This window comes from Dermacentor variabilis, chromosome 4 (genome assembly GCF_050947875.1).
Source record: "Dermacentor variabilis isolate Ectoservices chromosome 4, ASM5094787v1, whole genome shotgun sequence".
Lineage (NCBI taxonomy): Eukaryota > Metazoa > Arthropoda > Arachnida > Ixodida > Ixodidae > Dermacentor > Dermacentor variabilis.
In genome coordinates, this window is record NC_134571.1 from 133,783,398 (window position 1) to 133,801,476 (window position 18,079).

An 18,079-nucleotide genomic window follows, 5' to 3' on the forward strand; every position below is an offset into this window, starting at 1 on the left:
GCATATGCTTCTTTCGTCCTCCTAACTTCACTGAGCCCTGTTATATCCCATTTACTGCCTTCTAATTCCTTCAATAGCACTGCTATGCTCGCCTCACTAGATGACGTCCTAGCGTTAAACATTTCCAGGTGCAGATTCCAATGGCGGCCTGTCCGGAACCAGGGATTCTTAGCACCCTCTGCTGCGTCGCTGGTCTCACCACCGCCGTGGTCAGTTGCTTCGCAGCTGCTGGGGACTGAGGGCCCGGGTTTGATTGTTGTGTTCATACAGGAGGTTGTGACCAAATACTGCACCAGGGTGGCCAATCCTGCTCTTGATAAGGGAAGGCGTTACCGGTTCTGGTCACCGGGAGCAGGCCACACTCCAGGTCTGTTTATAGAATTTTATCAACATGCGGATTTTTTTCAATCCGGTGGAAAATTGCGTGACACCGAGATTCGAACCACGGTCCTCTTACATTCGAGGCGGATGTTCTACCTCTACGCCAACGCTGCACCTGGACTGCCCGCTATCGAGGGCAACGATAATCTGCCTACCGGTAGGAAAGGATACGGCGAAATATTATTTAAGTCCATTGGTAGTAAAATTTGGAACTCCCTTGCCGTTGAAATTAAACTTGTTCGCAACTTTATGCTCTCTTGTGAAGCACATATATTAAAGGAGTCATGTACCAACTAAACTTTCATTCGGAATGCTAAGTCTACGTCCTTCAAACACTATTTCTAGCGCGGTAATACTTTGATACTGGGAAGGTGCGTGGTTTCGAATGTGTATGGCACATTGTAGTTTCGCCGTATGGTTGGCATTGTCTAGATAGTCATTTCTATTGTTCCTTTCCATGCACATATCACGACATGTATTTGCACAGATCTGCAATTGTATTGATCGTGGTTTCTATTTTCGATGTTTAAAGAAACCTACGCTGTTATTTTTATGCACATCTATTTCGTACCTCTATATTACACCTTGGTTATAAGCCTATTTACATAATTTCACTCATTAGACTGGATTGATAACTGACCATGTAGGCCAGTGGTCCGAATATTTCTGTAAACATTTATCCTGTGTTGTTTGACAATAAATTCCAATTTTAATTTGAAATTCAAAGAATGTTTACGCTGTTTCAGGTTCGTCGTCATTGATCGTCATCGACCTCTTGTACACTACCTTTGTTTGGCGTGCTGCACGCGCTACTTTCCTGTCTGCAACGCTACGCCATGCCCACCAGCGTATGCGTTCGCTACGCTAAATTACCGGGTACACAGTCTGAAAGGATCTATCTACAGATGGATACTGTTACTGCTTGGTATGTTTCAGTTTTCTTCATTTAGGTTTTATTTTACTTAGCTGGTTTACTAAAATTCACGAATATTGATATTGCAGTAGTGAAGAAAGATGGACCATTACTCAGCACGGATTACCTTCTCTTTCTACAACAAAGTTGCTTTCTGTAGGAACAGGTATGGGCAAGCAAACCCTACACGTTAGGAAAATTACAACACAAAGTATCACCTCCGCATATAATACAACACTCTTAAGTGAAAGTCGTAGTCGGCACCTTGCTGTTAATCCATTGCACGCTGCCCAGTTGTGACACCTCGAGTCGCACAATTTAAACCAAGCGACACCATGCTGTAGGTTTCTATGAATAAAGGGAAGCGAAAGACGACGATTTATTAGCAATTATCTCTAGTAAAAGGCATGCGACCTGAATCGTGAACCACCAAACCGGGAAGCAGAGCACATAGTGATGCACACCGACAGACAATCAGGTGGTTTAATGATAGTAGCAAAAAAAAATTGTGTGCCAACATCATGTTTTTTCAAATATACATCGATTTTAAATACGGTGTCATATGTATGATCTCGAGTATGCGCAGGAAATTTAGTGCTCATATCAAAGGCAAGGTTCACATTTAGTTATATTGAATATGTAGGCAACACAAGAACCGCGAATCAAAAGTCGGCGCGGTAGAGCTGTCATGGTAAGCAGCACTTCTTCCCCCGGGAACACTTCCCGTATTCGTTCACATCTCCCTCACAATTCGCCTTGCAGGTCCCTCCCTTGTAGTAGCACTTGCTCAGCTTGTCTGCGTTGGGAAGAAATAAAGAAACAATTGGCCGGAGCTCACGACACCATTGGGTAGGTAGTACTTCTACGACATCATAGCCAAATGAAAGCCATATAGTTGTTCTCCTACACATATTTGTTTCATGGACACAGTTCTGGCAGTGATGGGGATTGTTAAGAAATAATAAGGATTATTAATAAATAAATGAAGCAGTAAACTCGTGGGGACTGACTGTGACGATGGACAAACACATGAGCATAAGACAGAATTCCGCCATCTTGCGATACCGGCAAAATGGCAGCCGTGTTCTGTAAAGTCATATAAGTTTTTTTTTATAAACAGTACCACATCGTCACGAACGATCCAGGAAGTAATAAATAATCTGCTGGAATAACTACAGCCAATGGCTTCTTGCACAAAGTGAATAATTGCTCTCTGCTATGAGATACAGGGCAACATCTCTTGCAGAAACATTTCAGTCGATCAAAAACTCCTTTAACATGTCTTTGTTGCTAGACGGAATCGTGTATCTACATGACAACTTCGTCTGAATATGCAGGTGTCCCAACTAAGATTTAAGTATATGCAAGTGCCACGTAGCTGAACAGGACCAAGGTAATGTTTGTCTTTGCTAGGATATACTCAGATTTTTCTACATTTCAGCTAGTCACATATTTAATCTTAATAAATAATCAACTTCTCAAATAATATACTTAGCATACATGTGCCAACGAAAAAATTGCAAAGCAACGTAAAAAATGCTGGCTCTCCGGTAATCGGGAGTCGATGTAAGCAAGAAATGGTAAGCGGCAAATCAAATTGATTAGATATTATACTAGCCACTATATTAAGATGGGTGTAGTGCATTTTCTCAACGCACACCCCACCACACCACACCACACCATAGTGTGCACTGGTCAATGTAGGCGCTTCCAAGCTAGAAAAAGAAAACCGGTTGAAAGCACGACAGGCAGCGACAGGCAGCGAAAGACGCCAGGGAAGTAGAGGGAACTGCCCAGCTTCAAAAAGAAATGAGCCTGAAGGAGGCGCCATGCAGCATGACGCCGTCCCTCCAGACGACGCATAAACAACGTCGTGGAACTTACGGACCACTGGCCTTCCAGAAAACACAGGCAACTCTTTCTCAGCGCCAAACTATGAGAGTGAAGTTTATGGTGCGCTGTATCTGCCTTTTGAACGTCGCTATTGAAAATGACACATAAAACATCCGTGTACTAGAATTTAATGCTTGAGTGATATTGTGAACAAACATTAGGAAGAATTTGGAAGCAATATTTTTTTTAGTTTGTTCAGCAAACGTCTAGCGTGTACAATGCGGTCCTGTACAAAGAGTTCGGGGCCAGAGACTCCCTGTCCTTAAGTTTTAAGTGACTGCCCAGATGATCTCACTTTTTTTTCTCGCAACTGGTCCAGATGTTCTCGTCTGAGTGCCTGGATAACGCCTCCGGCTTTTGGCTCAAGGCCACTTGAAGGTCGCGGACAACGGGAGCTAAAGGCATTTCATGCTTAAAATTTTCGATACAGCTTTCCGTTGCCCGGTGCGTTTTTCCATGCGTGAAAGAAGCCCGCGAATAGCCGCAAAGCGCCTCGAGCGGCCAGTTCCGTGGTTAAAATGATGACGACGGACCACGACGGCATCCCGATGGCGGCATGATAACAAATGCATGATGACCATCGTATGACAGCGGCATGATGTATGATTAGAAAGGCGTGATGATGACTGTATCACGAATCTTGTTTGACAATGGTATGACGACGACGGCAGGACGATAACTGGACGCTGAAGCTGGGGTGACGGTGATGGCCCGACCACGATGGTATGACAAAACAGAATGAAGTGGCAATGACAATGGAGGCACGACCAAGACGGTATGACAACAACGGGATGACACAGGATACAAGGCATCGCTTATGTGAGGAGGACGCGATGACAGCCATGACATGACAGCGGCAGCATTATCACGATTTAATGACGGTAACATGATTATGATAGAATTACCAGCAAGAAATGACGGGATGGTTTGACTAAAGTGGTATGACGACGTCGGAGTGAGGACGATAGGATGCCAGCATTAAAGTGATGACCCCTGTGAAAGGGCAGCATGATGGCAATGGCTAGATGACAAAGGCATAAAGACGGTAGTATGACGATGACGGCATGACGAGAGTCGGATGTCGAAGCTACCATACTGTCACGAGCATTCAGAATATTTTTGGCGTTTTAGTAAACCGCAGAGCAGAAGGCTGTTGAAAAGCGCGTCCGTCGGGGTTGGGTCGCGTGCAGGCAAGGCGTGCGATCTTCTTTCTTCTTTGGGCTCGACCCACTGTTGCCCTCGACCCACGACCTACATGCGGCATTATCCCCACCTCCGAGCAAAAGCGTCGTCTGGATGCTGCAAAATAGACGTCATCAATAAAAACAAAACAAACAAAGGAAAACAATAACGGAATGCAGGCAAAGCGAAAGTCTGAAAAGAAAGTTTGCTTGGCTTAACTCAGTTATGCCTGGGTGTGCGTAGCGAGAGGTACGGTTAATCTCATTGTTTAGCTTGGTGCACTCTACGGTTACATCTTTATCGTTCAGCTTCGTCCGTCTGAGTGTGTAGGTTTGGTTGTTACCTCTCGTTAAGTTATGGTTACATTAAAGACTAGATAATTTTAGAGTGTAAGGCATTCATTTCCAAACTCTTCATCTTGTTGCTTCACAATTGACACAAAGACGGCTCCTATGGGCGGTGCAGTAGCAAGCAGCCGCCTGATTGGCTCCGACACAGTACTTCGAGGCCAAGGTTTGTCGCTGGTAAACCGGGTTGATCATGGTTCCCCATAGTGTAGTCTACATGTTAGGGCCACTGGCCAGATGCAGGTTGAACTTATCTTTAAGTGGACCGTTAGGCGAGTCTGGGGTCCGGCTAAAGTCTCCTGCCTTGACAAACAATTCCTCGGCCATTCCACGCTTGGGCATACAGGTGGCCACTACTTCAATGGTTTCCTGGATGGAGTTGCTTGGTGATACGCACAGCGCTTCAACGGCCAAACAAGTTTCTACCAGCCGGATGGCACATGCTTCACCGTTGGCAACTGCCACGGTAGGCAACGGAGTGGTGGCAAATCCTTCTTTAACGTAGACGCAGACTCGGGCATTTTTGTTAGGTTCGAGAGGAGTGGAATGAATCACCATACTAAAGCCAGGGATTGTGACGGTGTGAGATCCCAATGCATGCAACGCCGGCTCCTCCTCTGTTGTTGGAACACGGTTTCAGCGGCGCCGCCTCTGACATCATCCCAGATGGCGCGCTGACCGGCGCTGCCAGCTGCGGCGGTTGCTAGGCAACGGCCTAGCTCGCGGTGTGGCCACTGGCCACAGCGAAATGGCGAGAATACGGCCAATGTAGCTCTCGCTACAGAATAAACGTGCTGCTGGCACAGTCAATGAACAGAGGCAAGCTCACGTAGATAAATGAAAGAACAGAAACAAAGAAGGGTGAATGAGAGAAAGAAAATTATGAACACGCAGTGTACGGCTTCATGCGCAAAGCATCAACTATATCCGAGCTCGGTTGTCTTTGTGTCCGGGTCCGTGCCTGCGATGCTGTGTCCATGACCACTTCGTAGTTAACGTCATTGACGCAGCGTAGTACCTTATACGGACCAAAATGCCGGCTCAGTAACTTTTCACAGAGGCCACGGCGGCGAATAGGGGTCCTCACCTAAAGTTGGTCTCTGGGGTTGTAGGACACACACGCTCCTGTGGTGGATGTTTCAGCGTCGTGCAACAGTCTGCTGCTGCTGATCGATGTGCAGCCGCGTGAGCTGCCGAGATTCCTCGCACGCTCAGCAAATTCATCGGCGTCAGTTGTCAAGTGGTCCCTGTCTTGACACGGCAACATACCATCTAGCATCGTCCAGACTTCGCAACGGTAGAGAAGGCGAAATGGTTTGAGTCGCGTCGTCTCTTGCACGACGGTGTTATACGCGAAGGTCACGTAAGGCAAGATCCGATCCCATGTTTTGTGTTGAACGTCGATGTACATGGAAATCATGTCTGCCATCATCTTATTGAGTCGCTCCGTAAGTCCGTTGGTCCAAGTGATACGTGGTCGTTGGTGGATGCCTGGTGTTGCCTAATTCAATAACTTCATCCGTAGGCTGGGCAGTCAGTGCTGTCACTTTGTTATGACAGTGGAGGGAGCACCGTGACGCCGCACGATGTAGCGCATGAAGAACTGCGCTACCTCTAAAGCCGTGGCACGTGGGATCGTCTGAGTCTCAGCATAACGTGTGAAATAATCCGTCGCGACGATCACGCATTTGTTGCCGTCGGCAGAAAGAGGAAACGGTCCGAGAATGTCCTTGCCGACTTGATCGAAAGACGTGTGACGTGCTTTGATTAGCTCAAAGAAGCCAGCCGGTCTAACGGAAGGTGTCTTTCGGCGCTGGCATTCACGACAGCCTTTAACGTACTGCTTGACGTTTGCCGAAAGTCCGGGCCAATATTACATCTCGCTAGATGTAATATTGCTAGATGTAAGCCTAAATGTCCGAATGTGGGTTTGTCATGGCAAGCGAAGAGGATGTCATGCCGCATGTCTCTTGGGACAACCAGGAGGTAAGCATGGCTGTTCGAACGGGCATCTTCTTATACAGCACGTTGTTTGGTTGACAGAAGGACGTCAACGAGCGGGACAGATGGCGTGGTATGGCTGCGCCGTGGCCATCTAAATGATCGATCATCGGTCGAATCTTAGCGTCGTCACGCTGCCGTCTGATCAAGTCCGACGAACCAATGGCGCCCAGGGAGTTGTCAGCGTCCTCTGTTTCCTGACTGCCAGGATCAATGCGTGTGCGGGACAGTGTATTAGCATCTTCGCGCTTACTGCCAGACTTATAAACGATAGCGACATCAAATTTCTGTAGCCGCAAGCTCGACTGTGCCAGTCGTCCTAAAGGGTCGCGCATGCTTGCCTCGCCAACCAACAGAGGTGGTCCATCACTACTTTGAAAGGACGATCGTAGTGGCGGGGGCGAAACATGATAATCGCCCACACTACTGCAAGGCACTCTTTCTCCGTAGTCGAATAATTCACCTCGGCGCGGGCAGTGAGCGGCTGGCATAGGCTATAACAATCTCCGCTCCATCATGACGCTAGACGAGCACTGCGCCAAGGTCAATGCCAGTTGCATTGGTATGCACCTCTCTATCGGCATCATCGTGGAAATGTCCGAGAACGGGTTGCTGACTATAGGCGCTGTCGTAATTCAGCAAAAGCTGGCTGTTGCTCATTATGCGCGTATCGTCCCTTGTAAGGCGAGGCAAAGGCTCCGCTATCTTCGAAAAGCCCTTAATAAACCGGTGATAGAGATGCACAAATCCAGGAAGCGCCGGACGGCCTTATCTGCAGAAGCTGGAAATGTGGCCACAGCGGCAACCTTGACTGGATCGGGTCGGACCCCTTTGGCGCTTACTAAATGCTCGAGGAACTTGAGGTCTTCGGAACCAAAGTGGCATTTTACCCGCTTAAGTGTGAGGTCTGCCGATCGGATGGCTTCTAGCACAGTCCGCAGGCGGTGAAGATGCTGCTCTAACGTTTTAGAAGATACGACCACATCATCAAGGTAACTTAGAGAAATCTGGCGTTTCAGTCCAGTGAGGACTACCTACATGCAACATTCTGACAATGGAATGATCGCGAACGGTTCCCGCTACGGTATGACAACGAAAGTATGACTATTCTGACGACGATCCAGTGACGATGATTGAAAGGCAAGGTCATGAAGGCAATAGGAAGACGATCAGTGTATGATCACAATCGCCGGACCACACTGTACAGGAAATCTGTATGACGACGACGGTGTGACATACTGGGAGTAGGATGTCGAAGCTACAATATGACGATGGAACCACCGCGACGGGATCCCGCCGGCGGTAGGACAAGTGCATGACGACGATGGTATGACAACGTCATGAAGATTAAGGGAAGACGACCTAAGTATGATCAGAGTGGCTGACGATATAGTATTAGGAAACCTGTATGACGACGAGTTCGATGACGTAGCTGGAGTAACCATGATGGGACTACCACGACGTATGACGACACCGGAGGAAGAAGCGGGAATTACGACTGTAGCATGACCAAGATGGCATGACGACAATTTTATGACAGAGCATGCATGATATCGTCTATGTGACGATAACACAATAAAGATAATGGCACGACAATGGTAGCATAATCACGTCTGAATTACGACCACCTGATTACGATAGAATGACGAAAAAGTAATGACATCGATGGCTCAAAGAAGGTGGCTTGACGATGACGGCACGTCAATTCTGAAGTTATGGCTATAGCTAAAAGACAGCGTGACAGCAATGACACGACGACCATGGAATGACGACGATAGCATGATTAGAGTTGGACGTCGACGTTACAATGATAGCGATGGAGCAACCAGGGTGGAATCCCGACGACGGCTCACAAAGAATAGAGGACGATTATGCAGTAATAACGACAGCATGACAACGACATGAGGACAAAGGGATCATGACGGGTGTATAGCGAATATAGCGTGATGATGACTGCATCGTGAAACCTGCTTGACGACTACGGTATGACGAGAGTCGGATGACGAAGCTGCAGTGACGATGATGGCCCGGCTGTGACGGCATTACTAGAGTGGTCTAACAATGGAGGCACGATAGCGACAGTATGACGACGACGATATGACAAGGACGCCATAATCACGACGACATGACGAGAGTAGGATTACAACAGAAGGACGAAGAACGATTTAGGTGTATGAAACGGCAAAGGTAGTATGAGGCTATACGAATGACGATATAGAAGCAATTACAATGATAAAACGAAAGCGTGATGACAATGGCTTGTCGACGACTGTGTAACGACCATGCCGTGATGATGACGGCATGACAAGTGTCCAATAAAATTTTATCGCCGATTACGGTACTAATGCAAAATTCTAGCGCATCTCTATACTGATTGGATTTCGCATATCAATGTTTTGTATTATAATTATGAAGATACATGGTTTATATTAAGAAGAGAAGGCTGCGAGTAGAGTAGCCAGTCTGTGTCGGGCGGCACATTGCAAACGGAGCAAAGCGTGGCGTCACTGCCTCGCTAATTAGGAGATCACGAGAGCCTGCGCGTGGGTGACGCGTGGGAGAGATTTACTGCAGCCGCTGCAGACAGACCACCGCTCATGTAGCCCTTTGTTTCTATTCCGGCAACGTACGGCACTCTGGCGTCACATCACAGCCATTGTCGCCACACAGCCCGTCTTACGCAACACTACGCTTTTCTTCTCGAGCTTTCGTTCCACCAATGACAAGAGCGGACCTTCGTCCTGGGGAAATCGTTCCGGCAGTGTCAGTGGCTACAATACACAAGGGAGTTTCTCGATCTCTATTCTTACCCGTTCGCCATCGCCCCTTGCAGGAGCAGTGATACCCGTCATGCACTCTGGTACTGCAGACTTATCTCAGCAGCTGATGCCGCAGAGTGTAACCCTGCCTACCACAGGTCATCCTGGCCCCTCCTCGGAAACTCAGATGAGCCGCGGCTGCGGATGCAGTGGCTGCCAGCAACTCAGTGCATGCACAGGCCGTCTACCCTGCATTCCTGCTCCCATTTCCGCCTCATACTTTTGCTGTAGCCTCCACTTTCCTCCTTGCGCGCTCTTCTTTCATCCCCCACTGCGCTTCGTGTTCGCTTTCATCTTTCGTTGTTGTCGTTCGCTCGGTTACGAGGTACGACGCCGAGGCACCCCGATGCTCAATGCAGGGACGGGCGCCTAAGAGCTGCACTTAAAAGCTGGGATGCCAGCGGTGCAACAGCCACGGGCCCGCCACAACCATGAGCCCATACCTCGTGGTCGAAGCTATTAATCGACTTCGGTCGCTGCGTCGGGCTACAAGGCCTGACGACGACGGCTTGACGTGAGTAAAATATCACGAATTTCGAATGCCTACAAGGGAACAACCATCGCGGCACCACGATCCGGAGTACATTACCTACGGTTCAAGCTGGTAGATAACATGGGACATTGAATTGGCGTAAGAGGTTAGATAGATAGATAGATAGATAGATAGATAGATAGATAGATAGATAGATAGATGGATAGATGGATAGATAGATAGATAGATAGATAGATAGATAGATAGATAGATAGATAGATAGATAGATAGATAGATAGATAGATAGATAGATAGATAGATAGGGTCGAAAGAGCTGAAGTAGCCAAACAACAATATTCTCATTAATTGCCTCATTGTGATCGACGTACTGCATATATGTAGAGAGAGGAGAATTCATTGAAGAACCGCAGAGAGATTGGGCGGAAGCAATATCATCTAAACTGTTACTCTCCTCAGGAAGGAGAGAAAGAGAAGCAAAGCAGGGACATTAAGGATGGTCCTGAGGATATGAAGTATAGAATACGAAAATATAAGTACGTACATTTGTGTCCAAAGGGCCTGTTCAGAGTCATCAATATAGGCCATTGTCAAAGTCACAACTGGCACATATATTGTTGTCTTACAAAATGGTGCATAATTATTGCATGAGATAATAAATGGGGCGGAACATCAAGTGCAGCCCAATGATCTTTGTGCAGCCAATGACTCAAAATGCCCTAGTTTCCTTGCAACCGTGAATGCCATAGTCTATTACCCGTCGGTTAACGAACTTGAGACACTAAGAAAATTAATTAAATGTTAGCATTATTGCTCTTTCACTGCTCTGCTCAAAGAGTGTTTCAGTCGAGTGGGTGCTAATATTAGCGCCAATGATATGCGACTAGGACTGTACAAAAAGACCTGTTCACTTGAGCGCTAACAACATAGTTAAACGATGCGGCGGAATCAGTTCTGAAGCCAATGACAGCGATGCTCGCTTTATAAATTTTCAGGGAACCTTTACCAAATCTTGAGGAAACCTATAATTTTTTAAGCTACGTACTATATCAAGGGATGCATGTCTAAAAACCAGCGGTGGCCAAAACAGATCCCTCAGGGACATACGCGCGACCTGTCTTACTGAAATATTTGGCACCTTAGCTTTGCGAAAACGAAGTCTAGTCTGATTATGTGCTGTAGTCAGCAGACCTTATAGTGTCACCTCATGCTCAAAGTAATATTTAAGAGTCAGTAAATGGTGCTTCCGACGACAGATGCCAGTTTCAGAAAATGTACATTTTCGATCGATATTAATATTTGTTTGTCGGCATTCCATTGAAAGTAAAGCAGCTGCTGCTTTCACTGACCTCCTTGTAGTTCCAAAGAGCACTGAATCTCGCTGCAGCTATACCAGAACTATATAGTCGCAGTTTACTGGCGTCACCAAAAATGGGCCGCGAGACTGGTAGTCCCTCTGTGCCTTATCTTGCAATAATAGGTAACGCCACCTCACTCCGCTAAAATAGATCCACGTTTCATTAAGCACTTTTCACAGGCAGAAATTATTACCCGTGAATCTAAAATTCGGAATACTTGAAATTATCAAAATGTAGTTCATTCCCATTTTAGATTCTTAAGAGGTTGGAATGGAGCTGGACTAACAGGCTGTAAAAAAAAACGAGGACGCGTAAGCGCTTCTTATGATTTGCGAATGTCCAACTGAACGCCGCTCAGCGGTCCTTCGAGTTTTGCGCTTACCATAGCGGTACGTCCTGCTCGATCCAGCGAGCAGCAGCAGCAGCAGCCTGGGGGGCCTACCCGCACGCTGCGGATGCGGCGATGCCCATCGGGCCGCGGGTCGTGGCGATGCCATCTCCTCTCACGCAACACCCGGCGCGCTACTGAAGCAGCAGGTTCCCCTCTCGCCCGCTCTGCTGCGTCGAGGCGCGCTTGTGCCGCGGCGTAGGGGCCAATTGGAACTCCGTCGCGCTTGTTACGTCGCGCGCAGCTAACGGGAATCTATATGTGCTGTATTGCTGCTGCTACAGACGCCGCCGGGTTTTTCGCTCAATGGGCAATTTTACGCGTTGGCATCAATAAATTCAACTCCAATACATGGTCATCTTTCACAAGCTGTCATAATGAAGACCAGCATAGTATATATAATGCCCTTGTAGAAATCCTTGTTGTGGTTTGCACATTGCTTCAGATGCGCGGGAATTAATCGAGGTTGGGAATTAGGGTGGACACACTAAACGAAAGCGCAGGCTCACAGTTGCTACCTTGCGAGAATATTCAGTATAAACGTTATAGGAGAGCAGATATATTTGATTGACATATGGACGGTGCAATATTTAGCTGTCATGGCGTTGGTAACGTGGCGAATTTTTTCATGGTAGTTCGCTTTTCTTATATATCTTTACAATGTGTATATACGCTTCAACACCCGATTTATTTCATTACGCCTAACGCCACCAGCGATTGATAACGCGGATCGTGTTTGACGCCAAGAATATCGTTTTTATCGTCATATGGCTATGCTCTGATTGCAGCACCATCGTAGCATACATGTCTGAAGTTTGCCACGTCCCGCTAAAGAACTGCTCGCGGGCCACATCTGCCCCGTGGTTCGTATATTTTGCAGCCTTCATTCAAAGTCTGGGAGACGTAAAAAAATGTGGCGTGCATGCTAAAAGCTTGCTAAAAGGATTACGAGGCTCGGAATTCAGAATAAACAAAGTCAGTGCATTTGTTCATGTCATTCTCCCCCCAAAAAACGAAGTAAGATTTAGGCAGCCAACGCGCGCCATATTTACAGATTCGTACTCCAGTGCGCGCTACGAAGTAGAGAGCACTGATTTTCGTGAAATTAACAAAAGCTGGAAAAAGTCCAAGGACGCAGGCTTTCCTTCCAGCTATAGTTGAATATGCTATAATGGCTGTTTCTCGTGCAGGGAAAGAGAGTCTGCGATTGATGTAACCTTCCTACTGTAAATATATGTGCTCAGGAACACAAAGACTGTTGTGCGCGTCGGTGGTTCAGTACTTGAAAGCGCAAAACTGGCGAGAAAGCCGCGAGATCATGGCCTAATAATCAAGTTCTATCCATTGATCCATTCCGTGACAATTGGCTTAGCCGAGTGTGACTTACTTCAGGCAGTAGCTCAAAATGTGCCAGAATTTACGAGGTGGCTGGAAGTGTCCTTGAAGGCCGCCCTTAAGCACCCCGAACGGCACTATTCTAATTGTTTCGGCTGTGTTCCGCACTATGGCACCACAGGAGAAAACCCGGTTCTTCAGTCTGACCTATATAGTTAGGTTTATTACGGAACCTTAAGGTCACAGAAATGTACACAAATTAAAGCTAAATTCTGGGGTTCTACGTGACAAATCCAGTATATGATTACGAGGCCCGCTGCAGTGGGGAACTCCACAATGGTTTCGACCACCTGGGATTCCTTACCCTGCACCGAATGCACGGTACGCGGGCGTTTTTGCGTCCCCCCCCCCCATCCTAATGCGACCACTGTAGCCGGCATTTGGTTCCGCTCCTTAGGGCTTACCAGGGCAACGCCAAAGCCACTACGGCACGAAAGTATAACAAAGGAAAACAAAATGGGTGTCTACCATGGGTGAATGAAACAAAAAAGCTTCGACTAAGTTAATCGAACTGGCACCCCAGATATTCAAGTCACGGGCCTTGTTTTAGTCGCAAAAGGAATCTCCGATTATAGAGCAAATTTTATGACGCGTCTTGTGTAGTGAAGATTGCCTTTGAGGTAAGAATATTGAAGACTGTGCGGTACCTCCGGGAAAGTGTACGTGCATTAAACAAAAAGCCCACGTTTGAATTCCTCGCAAGAAAAAAATGTTTATCATCACCATCATCATCATTATCATCGGCGTATTCTATGTCCACTGCTGGACAAAGGGCTTTCCCTTCGATCTCCAATTACCCCTGTCCTGCACCAACCGATTCCAACTAGGGTCCACGAATTTCTTAATTTCATCGCTCCACCTAGTCTTCTGTCGTCCTCGATTGCGTTTTCCTTCTCCTGGTACCCATTCTGTAAACCTAATGGTCCAGCGGTTATCTAACCGGTGCATCACATGACCTGCCCAGCTCCATTTCTTCCTCTTGATGTCAATTAGAATATCGTCGATACCCATTTGCTCTCTGATCCAAACCGTTTTCGTTCTGTCTCTTAACGATATGACTAGCAATATTCGTTCCGTCACTCTTTGCGCAGTCCTTAACCTGTTCTCAAACTTGTTTGTCAGTCTCCAAGTCTCTGCCCCATATGTAAGCGGTGGTAAAATGCACTGATTGCACGCCTTCCTTTTCGATGATAATCGTAAGCTTCCAGTCAGGAGCTGACAATGTCTGCCGTGTGCGATCCAACCCATTTTTATTCTTCTGTGAATTTCCTTCTCATGGTCAGAGCTCCCTGTGATTAGTTGGCCTAGGTAAATGCACTCCTTCGCCAACTCTACGGGGTGACTTGCGATCATGAACCGTTGCTTCCTTGCCCGGTTATTCATCATTATCTTTGTCTTCTGCATAATATTCTCCAACCCCACTCTTACACTATCTCTGTTAAGGTCGTCAATCATTTGTTGTAACTCGTCTGCATTGTTCCTGAATAGAACAATGTCATAGGAAAACCGAAGGTTGCTGAGTTATTCGCCATCGATCTTTACTCCTAAGCCTCCCCCCACCCAGTTTAATAGCTTGAATACTTCTTCTAAGCACGCGCTGAATAGCCTTGGAGAGATTGCGTCTGCCTGTCTGACCCATTTCATTATAGGTATCTTCTTGCTTTTCTTGTGTAGAATTAAGTTAGCTGTAGAACCTCTGTACATATTTTGCAAGGTATATACATAAGGGTTCTGTACTCCTTGATTACCTAATATCCCTATGCCTGTTGGTATGTCTACTGAATCTAATGCCTTTTCGTAATTTATGAAAGCCATATAGAGATGCTTATTGTACTCTGCGGATTTCCCGATAACATGATTAATGACATGGATGTGATCCACTGTAGAGTATCCCTTCCTGAAGCCCGCTTGTTCCCTTGGTTGACTAAACTCCAGTGTTGCCCTTATTCTACTGGAGATTATTTTGGTAAATATTTTATATAACACTGGCAGTAAGCAAATGGGCATGCAATTGTTCTATTCTTTAACGTCTCCCTTTTTTGGATTAGTATAATGTTCGCATTTTTCAAATTTTCTTGGACCCTTGCAGTCGATAGACACTTCATATAAAGAGCCGCCAGTTTGCCAAGGATTATGTCTCCTCCATCTTTGATTAAATCAACTGTTATTCCATCTTCTTCTGCCGCTCTTCCTCGTTTCATGTCTTGCAAGGCCCTTCTGACCTCATTGCTACATATAGGAGGAGTTTTTGTATCCTGTTCATTGCTCTTTCTAATGGAGGTATCCTGACTCCTCTGGGTGCTGTACAAGTCAGTATAGAATTCTTTCCCTTCTTTTACTATATCTTCAAGATTGCTGATGATATTACCCTGCTTGTAGTTCAGTGCATGCATCTTGGTTTGGCCTATGCCAGGTTTCTGTCCCGCCGATTTCAGGCTGCGCCAATTTTTTACGGCTTCTTCAGTCTTTCTCAAGTTATAGTTTCGAATATCCGTTTTATTCGCCTTGTTGGTCAGTTTTGAGAGTTCCCCGAATTCTATCCTATATCTTGAGTTCGTTTGTTACTTGGGAGAGCTTGTCTACTGGTTGCCTCGGTGCCATGCCTCCAACTTCTATTGCTGCCTCTGTAGCCAACCTAGTTAGAGTTTCATCCATTAGCTCTATGTCATCAGCATCTCTCGGTTCCGAGGCTGTATATTTGTTTGCAAGTACCAGCCTGAGCTTGTATGCTTTTACCCTTACTGCCTCTAGGCTGACCTGTTTCCTACTGACCAATTTTGCTCTTTGCCTCTTCAAATTAAGGTGAATTGTAGCCCTCACTAACCTCTTATTGCTACACCTTTACCCTACCTATCACTTCTACATCCAGCCCTATGCTGGGATCAGCAGAAAGTATGTAGTCAATTTCATTTCTTGTTTCGCCATTAGGGCTTTCGCAGGTCCACTTTTTGTTGTTACGCTTCCTAAAAAAGGTGTTCATTATTTGAACCTTATACTTTTTTGCAAATTCAACCAGCATCTCTCCTCTAGCGTTCCTACAATCGGCGCCGTAGTTGCCAATTGCTTGTTCACCAGCTTGCTTTTTCCCACCTTTTGCAGAGAAGTCGCCGAATTCTAAAGTATACTGAGTTTGCACTTTTCTCATCGCTAATTTAACATCTTCATAAAACGGATCTACTTCCCCATCAACGTGACTGGATGTTGGAGCGTATCCTTTTACTACCTTTATTGTATACCTCTGATTAAGCTTGATTATGACTAGCTACCTCTTATTATTGCTGTAGAATGCGTCAATGTTGTGCGCTTTGTCTTTATGGATTAAGTGTCCCACCACGTATTACTTCCTATCTAGGAAACCGCTATAGCAGAGGACATGTCCGTTATTCAGCAATACATAAGCCTCACCAGTCCTTCTAATCTCGCTGAGGCCGATGAGATCCCAAACAATGTCTGATAATTCTTAATTGTCCTGCTAAGCTAGCTTAACTCGATAGGGTTCGGGTGTCAACTGTTGCAAGGGTCAATTTCTATTGGCGGCATTCTTAGCACCCTCTGCTGCGTTATAGGTCTGACCGCCGCCTTGGTCAGGTGTTCCGCAGCTGATGGGGAATGAGGGCCATTGGTTAATTGAGTAAGCCAATTGGGATGGGGTGACCGAATACTGCACCATGGAGCCCAATTCCTGATATGGTGGAGAGGGTTTTGTGGGCCTTCTTAATTTGATTGCACCTGGATTAGTATAGCCCCACTCACTCTCGGCATCATTTTGCCGGTGACAGGCGTCACCCAAGCCTGCAGAAGTTGTGTTGAAAGTGCTTCGATCGTAACTGATTTTATGGAAACGCCAGGATTGTTTAACAAAAAAAAATTAAAGTACAGGGAAGACTGAATCAGTACCTGTTTTGCCCTGCGAAGAAGGGAAAGTGAAATGTTGGGGGCGGGTGAGAAAAATGAATAACATCCAGCCGAAAAAATAAGGGAGAAGAACGAACGTCGTGTCTGTAGCAGTACTCTATCCTTGAGTTTTTCAGTTTTTATTTTTATCTTGTAAGGTTACAACAGATATTGAATATTAGCTTATGTAATTGAACCTATAAGCTAAGCTCCCCAATTGACCCGGTCGTCTGTTTTCAGAAGGAGCTGCGTGGTGGCAGCTTTCACAATCTTTTATCTCTTGAACACACGTACCTTCCGGCACCGTCAGGTTTGTTTATCTTTGTTTAGTAACATAATGACGTTCTATTAGATCACCTGTGATATGTTTTAGCAATAGCACTATTCACTCATTCCGTAGTTTTTAATCAAGCTTATTTACGCGTATCATCGCTTACAGTAGTTCGCTCTGCAATCCATAATGTCTTTCCTATATTTCAATGTTGAACACCGATAATTCTCCAGTCCCTCGATCGTTGCATGAATGCTTGCTTCCTTTCATAGCGCCCTTAAATTTTTGTGCACTCGTTGTGTACACATAGAATTTTATACAAAATGTACCATTGATCTCAAGCATTCTTAAGTGCCGTGCAAAATTTAGCAGAGTCTGGTAAATGCGGTCTAACATTCCTAACAGCCCACATACCCAATTCAAGGCCATAACCAGGGAAACGGTAAGGGGATTCTGACACCCCCCAATATTACCACACCAGTGATAACACATTTAGCAGAACTCACACTTATGTTATTACATGTATATTGCAAAATATATAATAGCCTTATACAATTATGTCTTAGCGCTGACCTCGTTTTCCTTGAAATCAATAGTGAATATTTCCAAATGACAGCCCCGGTCCACACAGAATCCCTCCCTAAAAGAATCCCTAGCTAAGATGTAGGCGCAGCTTTTGTGACCACGAAAAGTGGCTGCACTAAAAGCACAACGATAGTGGCGAACACAGTCGGCGATCACCGAAAT

The 18,079-nt window shown here is 46.0% G+C and overlaps 1 long non-coding RNA gene across 1 annotated transcript in view; it reads right to left on the reverse strand.

The window, feature by feature from the left end:
* Nucleotides 1-1,763: 1,763 nt before the first annotated feature.
* The window catches only part of LOC142577951 (uncharacterized), a 43,052-nt gene continuing 26,736 nt past the window's right edge, over nucleotides 1,764-18,079 (reverse strand). The window contains exon 3 of the long non-coding RNA XR_012827110.1: nucleotides 1,764-2,090. This is a non-coding gene — a long non-coding RNA (uncharacterized LOC142577951). The remainder of the gene's footprint in view (nucleotides 2,091-18,079) is intronic.